Source organism: Urocitellus parryii, chromosome 13 (assembly GCF_045843805.1).
Source record: "Urocitellus parryii isolate mUroPar1 chromosome 13, mUroPar1.hap1, whole genome shotgun sequence".
NCBI lineage: Eukaryota > Metazoa > Chordata > Mammalia > Rodentia > Sciuridae > Urocitellus > Urocitellus parryii.
In genome coordinates, this window is record NC_135543.1 from 10,970,760 (window position 1) to 10,983,239 (window position 12,480).

The following is a 12,480-nucleotide window of genomic DNA, read 5'->3' on the forward strand; positions in this document are numbered from 1 at the left end:
GAGGTTTGCAAAAGGAAAGGGTAAGCTATGTGTGGAAAGCATAAGTAGCACACAAATCGAGAAAAACAGAGATGCACATTACTGTGGTGATTGCCATAAGCCCAATCTTGCAGGGCCTTCTAGCACCTGGGAGACATTCATATTTTATTCTTAGCAGGAAGCCACATATTAGCAACAACAAATAAAGGAAGAGCTACATAGGTTTAAGGTGTGGTCAGGTGAGGGTGAAGATGAGCTTTATTAGGTTATCTCTGTTCTGCTTTCCCCATGATTTTGGTTGATTAGAAAAACCTGATTTTATGAGAAAAACAAAAAAAAAAAAAGTTTTACAGTTATCAGAAAATTTCAAAGATGCTTCCCATCGTTTGGGAATCCAATCCAAAAAACACAAATGTAAACCATTATTGCAAATGGATATTTATAAAATCCATGTTTCCTTATAAAATTAATTTTATAATATTTATAGATGTATATATATGGTGGTCAGTTGAAGACTATTTTTTCTGTGCCATCTGCCATCTATAAGCTTATAGATGCTATTCTCTCATGCTTTTCTGAGGGTAGAAAACATTTCCATAGATAATTTATCTTCCAAAGAAGATTTGATTCCAGTTAGAAGTTTCTGATGGGATTATTTATTAGATTAAAATCATATTCACTAGATCCTGATCTTCCTTTAATACCAAAGATACCAATCAAGTATTTGATAGCTATGAACAGAAAAGAGATTAGTATTCAAAAAACTTCTGGGGGCCATAGGCAGGAAAACTTAGATGTGGCATAAAAAAAAAACTCTCAAAAAGATTGAGATTCTCACTCAACACAGCTATTAATTAACTTGATAAATCTTTCGTGCCCCCTTGATATATGATATTGAAAAAAGAAGGTATGGTTACCATGAAGTTCTGGAACCTCCTAATCTATCTTGAAAACACAGAGGTCTCTGATACATTTCCACACACCTGTCATTACCTCACCTACACAATGTCAAGTGTGGGAGCACAAATAGGGAACACATGATAAAAGGTCTTGAAGGCACATGTGCTCCTATGAGGTGTTTCATCAAGGAAAATGATCATGTTTCCATTAGAATAAGAACACCCCTAGCTGCTGCATTAAGTCTGGCTTGGTGAGGGAAATGTTAAGAATATTTCAGAAATAAGAGTTAAATAATTCTCTATTTGTGACATTGACAGTATATGAAAATCCCTTGTGTATAATTAGAAAAATTAATCAGGTTCAAAGATTTCTTGATGAGAGTTACCAATGTCGCATCATGGAATCTACTTTCAATAGGATCTCACTGGTCACCATGGTCCTACCTAGAATTCTTAATTAGAAGAATCCCCCACCACTTTGCTTCTTAGATGTAATTAAGGACTCCTCTTTTATTATCTAAAAATCCAAACTTTGTACAAAAATGAATAATTACATGGAGAGGATAACACTTAAAGAAAAATATACACAGAATAAAGGGACAGATTAAACACAACATAAGTATTTTTTAAATGTAGGATACTTAATAATAAAATTTTTAAAAAATATTTTCCTTAAAAGTTCCTCTGGGTAAGTAATAGGAGTAATGTGAGTGGTGAGAACATGGGGTTAATGGGATAATTCTCTAAACTGGGCTCACTGTACTAACCCCCACATATTTTCATTTTTAAAAAGTGATTAACTGCCACTCTGCCTGGCTCTCCTCAATAGGATAGGTTACCTTACCTGCAGAAGAGATGCAGACCTGAAAGGCCCATATAAAGAACATAAGTAATCCTCAAGGAGGGGGGTTGCTTTTCTGACCCTTATACAGATTAGGTCCTGGAACTCAGGGAAGTAAGGATAATCCATCCTAACTATAAAATCTCTAAGAACAGGATCCAGTTAGAATCAGCCAGCATGCGTCAAAGTGACCAGGACTTGTTATTCATAGTGCAGACTTGAAAGTCTGGTATCCTCCTGCTGTCAGTCAGAGGTCAAGAGGTTGACTTTGCCAGGACCCTTTGGGAACATCCCTGGGACCCCCAACAAAACTGGTAGGCAGGAGGGTGTACCATCCTTCTCCTGAGATTCTCTCCTTTGAGAGTGTGCCCTTTCCCCCTTTTCTATCTCTTCTAGTATCCTCACGTGTCTGAAATCCTCCTGGCATGATGGCAAGAACTGGTGAGAAAGGACAGATGTGGCTGCCTCAGCTCTATGAGGCCAGTTCATGCCTTGTAACAGAAAGAAGGGGACAACAGGCCTTTTAAGGAGTCCCAGTGCTTAAGAGCACTGGACACAGTCATGAAGAAAGGTAAGTGAAAACCCTCGGGGAAGATCTCTCAGAGGCTTTTGGTCTGTGTTGTCAAAGATGCTGTTGCAGCTCTGAGTTTGCAAGTAACATATTTTTCCCTGAACCACTTATAAAAATACCAAAGAAATGAAATAGTACAGGGTAGGGATGGGAATCAGAGGTAAAGAATCCATTTTAGCTCTGCCCAGCAAATGAGGCTGCTCCTAATATTCCAATCTCCTCCATACATTCAGGGCTCTTCCCTGGGCTTGAATATTCTCAGATGTTGAGGGTCATTGGTTAACATTTTAAAATAGAAATTTAATTTTCTGCTGCGACATATCAAATTCCTCAACATTTTCTTTCTGAAGAACAAACTCAAACAGATAAACATTTGATTTGGATTTGGTATTAAATGCCAAAGCAAGAGAACACTTACTTATTTAAATAGCATATGATACTACTGATGTGCAATTGTATCTCTGAATCCAGAATGGTTGGAACACAAATTACTTTTTAAAAAGCAACTCAAATCAAAATTGTCAGAAATAATACAGCTAGGCTGATGCTGTCTATTGAATTATAGTTGTTCTATAAAAGCCTTCTAAAACCTTCAAAGAGAAAAGCAATAATGCAAATTTCTGCTACACATTGCTCTATCTATCACTTTGTGATAAGTCATAGAATCTTTTGAAAAAAAAAGTGAAATTTTACAATAATGCAACTTATCTCCAAACATATATTGAGTGCATGCTCTATGGCAGGTTTAATGCCACACATTGAAGGAGCTTCAAAGGAAAGCAATGTTAAGACCTCAGGGAAGTGTTTGTGCATCTGTAACTATGTAAAAGAGAGAAATCAGGTTACAATCAGTAAGAGAATAGCAAGCAGGGAGGTTCAGGATTTACTACTGGAGAGTCCTAAAAGCATCAACCAACAGGACATTTATTGTGCACCTTGGGACATGAATAGGATGTAGATAGGAGGAGGTAGCAGAAAATCAGGAAAATATTTGGATAACTTTAATTTCCAAGAAGAAATAACTATTTAATAAAAATTTAAAAGCAAAGGAAGATTCTTATATAATTCTCTACTCACCTAAACAGAAAGAGGGCTCCCTAAGCTTGCGCTCACTTACTCCACTTGAGTTTGTATTTGGGACATACTTTCCCCTTCTTCCACCCCCACTGCATTGCTCTCAGCAGCACAAACCTGATTGCTCCCTGCATGTAGATCTAGAGAGGTGGCTGGCCCTGGGTTCTGCAGGTTTTATAGCCAGTGCCACTCAATTATATTTAGTGGTCTCCTAACACACATAAAATGTGCATGTAGGAATGACCCTACTTCCAGCAGCTGCATGGAGCCAAGAGTACAGCTCCCTGGTGTATGCAACTTTGGGGCTAAACTCATATTCAAACAGAAATTCCAGAAGGAAAAAAATGTGAGAGGAAACTGTCTACCTTTGGAAGAAAGCTTTGATGAAATGAGAAAGTTTCTTCGAAGGTGATTTTTTTAGAAAGATAAGCAAGCTTAATAAAATATTGAACTCCCACTGTCCTGGAAGATACTTATGGTGAAGAAGAGCAGTCCTCTTTTTATGAACTTGAACTACTTCATGCACAAAGGTGAATTCTGAAGCAGTCATTATCCTTATGAATTGTAAGTGTCTCCACTTTCCACTTTGAGATATGAAAGATTGGAAAGGAATGTAACAAGTATATCTCCTTCATGCCATTCCCACCCAGAAAACAGTCATTCTAATCCTATAGTCAAGTGGTGTGTGTGTGTGTGTGTGTGTGTGTGTGTGTGTGTGTGCGCGCACGCTTGTGTGGAGGTCTCCTCCTTATAAAAGGCTAAATAAAAATGAACACAATTCAGATTGATGCTGTATAAGGGACATCATAAACAAATAGGCCTCATTAACAAAATAAAGCACAATATTTCTTAATGTATTTGTGTGAGAATAGGTTTGGGTAGAAATGAATAATCCTCATGCCATGTTTATTAGGTTTAGACATTTAACATTGTCAGAAAAAAGTTATAGTGTGTAGTGTAAAGATTTCTTTCAAAACATAATTGTGAGTACAAATAATGGTCTAAAAGGGTTAATGAGCTTCATTAAGAAACTAAATTTGCAGGAAGCCACAGTCACTGAGGATAATTGGGCTCAATGCCTTATGCATGAATTGACCTAAATAAGACATCTTTGATTATTTAAGCGTGTTCCCTCATTTTATCAGTGATAAAAGTGAGGTTCAGAAAAAGGTAAAGGGATTGGTTCTTAATCTCATGACAAACTCCATGTATGCAAATAAGAATCAAAACCCAGCTATAAAAGCCAGGTGTGTCCATACTGCAATATTCAAAGCAGGATTCCAACAGATCTAGATATTCAGATATAATTATTTGATATTTTGCATTTCAAATACCAAGATAGACTTTTGTTTACATTTCCTAACTTCTCTAGGAATTAGAATATGAATCTGATTAAGGTCTTTCTTATCTTTAATTTGATATACCTTATAGCTTATTCTATAATGAATTCATAATTGTAACAATTGAACATATTTTTATAAATAATTCTGTAAACATGGTTTTCCATCACACCTAAAAATTTAATTGAAATACTAAAATAGATCATAATTTATATTGTTAGGAAAATAAGAATTGTATGAGTCATCTTCTATGGAGTAAATATTATAAACATTGGAGTACTATAAAATCTAAAGAATACACCTCCAGAAGGTCAGCTGGTACTAGAATCCATATTGATTCACAATTCAGTTCATTAGTAGTATGAAATATCTAGTTTCTATCCAGAAGTTAAATACTTAATAAAACTGTGTTTATTAAAACACAGCACTGAAAAATTGCTGTATTATCGCTAGAAAAATTTTGTTTCCCTTCAACACCTCGTTATTTCCCGATAGATTAAGAGCACTAAATTATATCTTTTGTAATTGCTCAAAGCCAGCTCATTAACTGATCTTGAAAATGTCCTTAGATCTTTGGCTTGAGTGAATACTAAAAGGAACATGGCAAATAAGATCTGTGTGGGTTTTAGTCTGATTTAATCAAGAGGTGCCAACACCTTCTTTGGTTATTCCCAACCTGCAGATAAATTTAGCCCACAAGGTGTCTTGGGCACGTGATTGTTTGCTTTTATTTTTTAATGTTTTAAATGACTTCCATTCTTTATTATTAAAGATGATGCAGACAAGATTCTCCTTCTAACATCTGTAAAGTGTGGTGAATATATGTCCACACAGAGGCCTCATTTTCCCAGTGTGCACAAGGACTGAACTTGCAGATTGTTTATTCCCTGGAGATGGGCCAGATAAGCTCCTGCTCACTGCAGTCACCTTCCTTTTTAATTTACCTATCAGGTTACTGTAGTCATGTGAGTTTAGAGTCTCTAATATTGAAGGTAAGATATTCAAGTAGGCAGATTCCAAAGTCTAAAGATTTGTTTATTTTTACTTAACTATCAGAAACAATTAATCTCATCATTCTTGTGCACAGTGGTATCTGCACCATATATCTGAAGTGACTAGAGCTCTAGCACTGGCCCTTGTGCATCTCTCCATACCTGGAGCTCTTAATCCCATTCAGGGGGACACATCTACTTTATTATAAGTGAGTTTAAAATGAGATCATTTCCCCATTTTACTTTTGCCATCAAAGTCTTCCAGGATTGGCATTTCTATGGATTTGCAAAATGTCTCAACATTTCATAAATTTATTAGACTCAAGAAAAACAAAAACAAGAATCGCCTCATTTTACGAAAACTAGTTGTGAAACTCTTAATTCTAGCCTCCCAAGTCCTAATAGGATGATCTAGAGGTTAATCAATACCAGTTTGGAAGGATTTATTTCTTTAAAAAATACAATTATTTTTCAATTAGGCTCAGAATATTCTTGCATGTTTACCGCACAAGATCTTGTTGTATTTCTCCACTTCTTATAACTGAGCTGGTTTGATATTGCTACTTTTAGTTTAAATACTTGAAAGTTTGAAAATCACTAATGAGAACCACAGGAATTAATATATATATAATATTGAAATTTTATATTTTTAATTGCATATATTTAATTAGCACTGGAGATGTAATAATGCAGTTAAAGTAAAAGAAATATTTTTATACTTTAAGGCATTGTGATTTGAATTTTGGAATAAAATTCATTGTATGCACTTTAATAAATGTAAAGGGAATCAAAACTAATTCTTAAACATGTGTTAATATACAATGTGGGTAGATCCATTTATGCTTTTTAAAGAAAATTGTATAAACTTAAAATATTTTCAAGAGCTTTTATACGTCTTTCTCATAACAGTATGAGGTCCATGAATATTCAAAATCTATACAAACCTGTCAGGCTCCTGATATATAAACATATACCCTCAGATTTTCTCTCTAAACATTTTTAAATATAAATTTTAAAAAAATTTATTTGTTGATGGAACATTTATTTATATGTACTGCTGAGAATCGAACCCAGTGCCTCATGCATGTGAAGCAAGTGCTCTACTACTGAGCCACACAACCCCATCCCTCTCTACATCTATTTCTATATTACATGAAGAATTATGAAACTACATAAATGTAAAATGCCAATAGAATTATGGATATTGCAGTGGACTTTTGTTTGTCTGTTTTGTTTGTCTCCAAATGCCAACATGAAATGCAGCCACATGCACAGCCACACACACACAAAGATGCATCATCTGTCATTCATGCAAATAATGTCATGGTTGGAGTGAACAAAACTGCTCACAAAACACTTCTTGAAAAAAAAAAAGTAATTAGTCCTAAATAAATATCTAAGTATTTTGTATTTGTAGGGTAAGAGAAACAGACCAAATTCATGGAAAAATTAATCAATGTGAAATGTTCATTTTACAAAAAAAAAAAAAGAAAGAAAGAAAGAAAAGAAAGAAATAATAAAGGATGGAAGTAAGGAAAATAATGTGAAGGAAAAAAAATAAAAGAACCTAAACAAAAGAAACTACAATTGCTTTTAACATTTCTGGCTATAGTATAACTGAATAACTGAATAATGAAAGTGAAGCTTAAATTCCTTCATACTTCTGATGTAACCGAGCCTAAGATCTACCTCTTAGGAATAATAGCAAGGAGGAGTGAAATGTAACTCTTCTATAATTCTTGAGTTCATTAGTCATTAATTGGGAAAACATCCTTTTCTGGCAATTTCTTTAAAGAAAAAGAAGAAAACACTTTCTTTTCACCCATCCTGAGAGAACACACAAAAGAACTCCACTGTGTGCTGGGCTCGGAGGCCATGCTTCCCTCACTTGAGATCATTTATTTTGCCCCTTTTGGAAAGTTATTGTCCTTAGCCAAGACCCTTGTGAAAGGCAACAGATGCTGCGAAGATTATACAAGCCTGTCCACTATTCCCTTTCATTTTTAAAGGAAGAAAGAGAGGGAGGGAGGGAGAAGAGACCAAGCCTTGCTTTAAATCATTGGACCGTTTTACACTTCAGCAAATCTGTTTGCACATGCTCTGCTGGCCTGGCAGAAAGGGCTGAGCCTTTTACATTCAGCTTGAGGTCAATCGTAATGTGATGTTCAGTGGTCCTCACACTTTTCACATGAAGCAGCTGCCTCTGATTGCCAGAACAAATTGAGGTGATTCAAGCCACCAGCAGGGCATAAGTATAACTTCCATTCACTGGGAAGGAAGGAAAAAGCTGAGAGCAGAGTGATTGGGGTTACCTACAATAAACTGGAGGATGAGATTGGATACACTGGATATTAAGACATGGTCATTTTGAAAAGCAGGCCATAATGACATAAGGGACTACAAGATGGTTATATGAAAGACAATGGGAAAAATAGCGATTGGGTCTTTATTAAGTTACACCTAATTATCAAATGCCCTGGAGGCTGTGTGTGTACTGTCACAGCACCTGAGGAATTCTCAGGGCTGCTGAGACACATGACTCCAGATGTGGCACACAGGGAAGAGTCAGCTGAAGACATTTATAGAGGAAAACCATCCGGAAAGCAAGAGGTGAGTTTCAGCTAAGTGACGGTTGGGCAAATCTTGATAGATTTTTTTTTCTGATTTTTAGTTTAAAACTAATAAGCTAGATTTATACTAGAAACAACCAGTAAAAGAGAATACGTCCACATAGTGAGAGAAACTAAATGAAGAGGAGCATAAGTTGATCGACATAACACTATTGTTTTGATTCAGGGTTTTTGAAATTAGACAAAAAAAAAATAAATGAATGTGCTTCAATTCAAAGGTCTCATATTTGGGTCAGGGATTGTGGCTCAGGGGTAGAGTGCTTGCCTAGCATGTGTGAAGCACTGGGTTTGATTCTCAGCAGCACATACAAATAAATCAATAAAAATTTTAAAAGTCATCAACAACTAATAATAATATTTTTATAAAAGATCTCCCATTTACTTTTAAAATAAATAAAATACAATGTGCATATTCTATTACTTGAGATAAGAATATTTAGAAAATATTACCAATGAATACATGAGATCCATTTTCTTCTTTGATGACATTGTATTTCGTGAATTTATAGCATTGAAGTTGCATTTTTCAGTACTCAATATTTATTTAAAGTCCAGGATAATTATTCCATGAAACCTGTAAAATTCCAAATCTTCCATTAATGGGCAGCAATGAGATTTTTATGTACAGAGCTTTTGCTTCAGAATCTTTCTCTTTTTATCCCCAGTGGAACTGCAGGTTATTGCATCTCTTGTCCGTGTTGGTACAGCTGCATAGAGAGTCTTCCATACTATATATATTTAGTCAATACATTAATTATGTTTGAGTGATGATAGAAGTGATAATGGGTATGTAATAGCAACACGTGTGCAGACATATGAAAGATACTGCACATTTCCCCACTGTCATTAAGCACTCAGCACATGTTTTTATCAAGTTTGTCACCTTGAAAAGTACAAGGGGGAAACTGCTCTGGCAATGGGAACCACTGGCCTTTGTTTTACTGAGTGAAAGCTGACCTTTAACTGAAGTGCATGGTCATTTACATAGGAATTGGCTCTGCTATTTCTGAAAGGATGATGATCTAAAATCTCCATAGTATTTAAAATTGAGATCTTTCTTCCATTCCTCCTTTAGATTTTTTTTCTCCTATTCATAGCCCTTTCAATGACTGACAATTAAAGTGTTCTTTAATTTGCTGTTTTATATATCTTAAAATTGTTTTATGCTTAGAATTCATGTCCCTAAATTCTGGAATTTACAGATACCTTGGAATTTATCCACAGGTCCTTTGGATGTGTGTTAGATACAAGTAGAAGTAGCTCTTCAAGATATATACACAATTAATAGTGAAACATGGTATCTCTGTTCAGGAAGTTAATTACCCTGCTGATACTACTGCTAAGAGCTCCAAACCAGATATAAATTCAGGGTATTGATCTGTTAAGATAGAGTTAAGAGGGCATATGGCAGCACAATGAAACCTGTAGTGAAACTAGTAGCAAGAAAGTTAGTTCATGTCTAAAATCATCACGGAAAATTAACAAAGTTATTTGACATAGGGAAAATGCAGCCAGTGATAAATATTGAGGAAAAAAATCAGTTTTTCAATGCACTTTCAGACTATTGGGGGCGGGGGAGGAATATAAAATAAAAAAGGAACAGATTGTCAAAATAAATTGACCTGTAGCTAATAAAACAAAATGCATTAAATACCCACATGTAGTTTTTAGAATAACATTCCAGGATTAAAAAGAGTTTTTCACCCATGTGACTCTAAGCAACAGGATGTGAAGGAGAGAAAATGATCCTAAAGATAATTCAACATTTGTATGAGGAAGACTAGCATCTGCAGTTACAGTACACTAGCTGGGACGGATTGCTCCAGCTATAAATCTTCATGCTTCAGGGCAGAAGCTGCTCACCAGATGGGTCAGGAAGATATTCTCCCCTATGGTACACTATTGTGAAATTAAGTGTATTATGGGAGGTTTATTCCTCTTAGTGAAACATCTGGCACGGCCACCAATCGAGATCTACCCTCTGTCACTATTACTTCTCACAAAATCAGTTATACCAAAATCTTTTGTATGATTCTTACTTTATGTCATATCTAACCCTTTCGTCCTTAAAGAATTTTAAACTTTCGTTGAACTTCCAAGGAAAGAAATGGGAAACTATTTGGAAATAGTTTTCAATTCTAACTGAATTTTCATTGGTCTTTACTGAATAAATTGTAATAGTAATAAAGATACAGAAGGAAAAATATCCATAATGTGTAAGGTGGCCAAGACTGGCATTTATCCATCAATACAGATCTTTCTCTTTTTTGCAAATGACATTTTTCAGTCTCCTTTCAGTTGAACAAGAGAAGAATCTGTGTCTCCTAATGGAATGTGAGTACAGTGATCTGTGCAACCTCTACTCACATGGTTATGAGAAATTCCACACCTCCACTCTCTGTTCTACCCCCTTCCCAGTGTCTGAAAAGCTCAGGTCCACAGCAATCTTAGATGCTACCTGCTACATATGGCAGAGACTCTGTCAGCCTAGGCCACTGAACAGTTTGGTGCTCAGGGACTACTCATTTCATCTCCAAAATATTATCAGGGAGACAAATAAACTTTTATCTTTTTGATCCGTTGTCTTTGGGGTTTTCTCTATTATCATAGTGTGTCTATCTTAATGCATCAACAATTTTCATTTTTATATGTATTAATTCACTTTTACAGAAATTTAAAATCTCTATACAACAAAATTATAGAGTAGGTATAAATATTATTATAATCTAATAAAAATGTTTCACATACATAAAAATTTAAATTTAAACACATGAAACATTTTTGTATCTTTCCAATACTCATGAATATTGTTTAATGATGTACATTAAGGCTGATACACCATAATTATGTGGCAGTTCTTCTCATTTTATATGTTATATTTAGCCTTATTTTAAAAGGTGAGGATTCTGAAAAAAGATTTCTTGAGTTAGAATTCTGGTTGTACTACTGACTCATGACTTTGAGTTCCTGAGCCTCAATCTTCTTATCTGTATATTGAAATTATCACAATATCTACATGGTCAGTACAACAAGAATATTACATAGGATAAGGTATGTTTAATTTTTAAAAGATTCCCTACTGTTTTGAAAGCACTCAATAAATTTGAGTTGCCAATTAAATATTAATATCCAAATATTTTGCTGTTACAATCTGCAATTAATATCTTCATATACACAAAAATATTCTCCCTTATGACAATTTCCTTTGAAGTGCTTAATACTTCATTATTAGTCTGAAGACATTTAAATGAATGTGGTCCTATGGATATGTTGCTAGATTTTCATTCTATGAGAAATTGGTTACATTTTCCATTTGGTTTCACTGAGAAAGAATCCCATGTGCATGAACGTTGGATTCTTTCAATCATCCATTTGAAGGTTAATCATTTCTTGTGTCCTTCATCTCAATGTCTTCTAGGCTTGTCTAAATTTCCTAAACGTGTTATATTAAAAGCATCATGTGACAAATGGTAATCACACTACAAAACAAATGTCTTTGTTTCCTCCTCAATTTGTTTTATTTTTAAAAGTTCTTCCCTTTATTATTTGTTACTACTTGACCATCATGCCCTAAATCTCCTGAAACTACTTAGGTTTAGGATTATCCTAGAGATTGGATGACCCCCATCTTTTTAAATTTTAGTTTTTGGAGAAAATGTAGTATCTCCATATCAAGTCAAGATGGCATGTGTGTAATGTCTCATTTCTTGGATGTGATTGCTATGGTCCACATGGATCTATCGTTGTTGGAATCACTTATACTTGAGAGTCTCTCTTTGGAACAGATCTTAACAATATTTTTATACAACCATCAGCATTATAACTGACAACAACCTCAAACATGGAGATTGTTTTAAGCTACAAGAATTTGCTATTGAGATTAGAATTGTTTTTCTATGTTTATTCACACACTTGTTATGCTTTAGTTTTAAGAAATTTGAAATAAAACATTTAATTTTATAAGATTTATTGCACCTGCCTCCTTCTGTAAAGTTTGCTCAGAGGAACTGTTTTCAGCAAATGAATTCTACACTCAGACATCTCTGTTGGCATACCATGGGGACTTTAGATTGACTGTTTTCAAATAAACTTCAACAAAGTATAATCAGGAGAGAAAGAGAATACATAGAAGAATAACCCTCTAGGAAGCAATG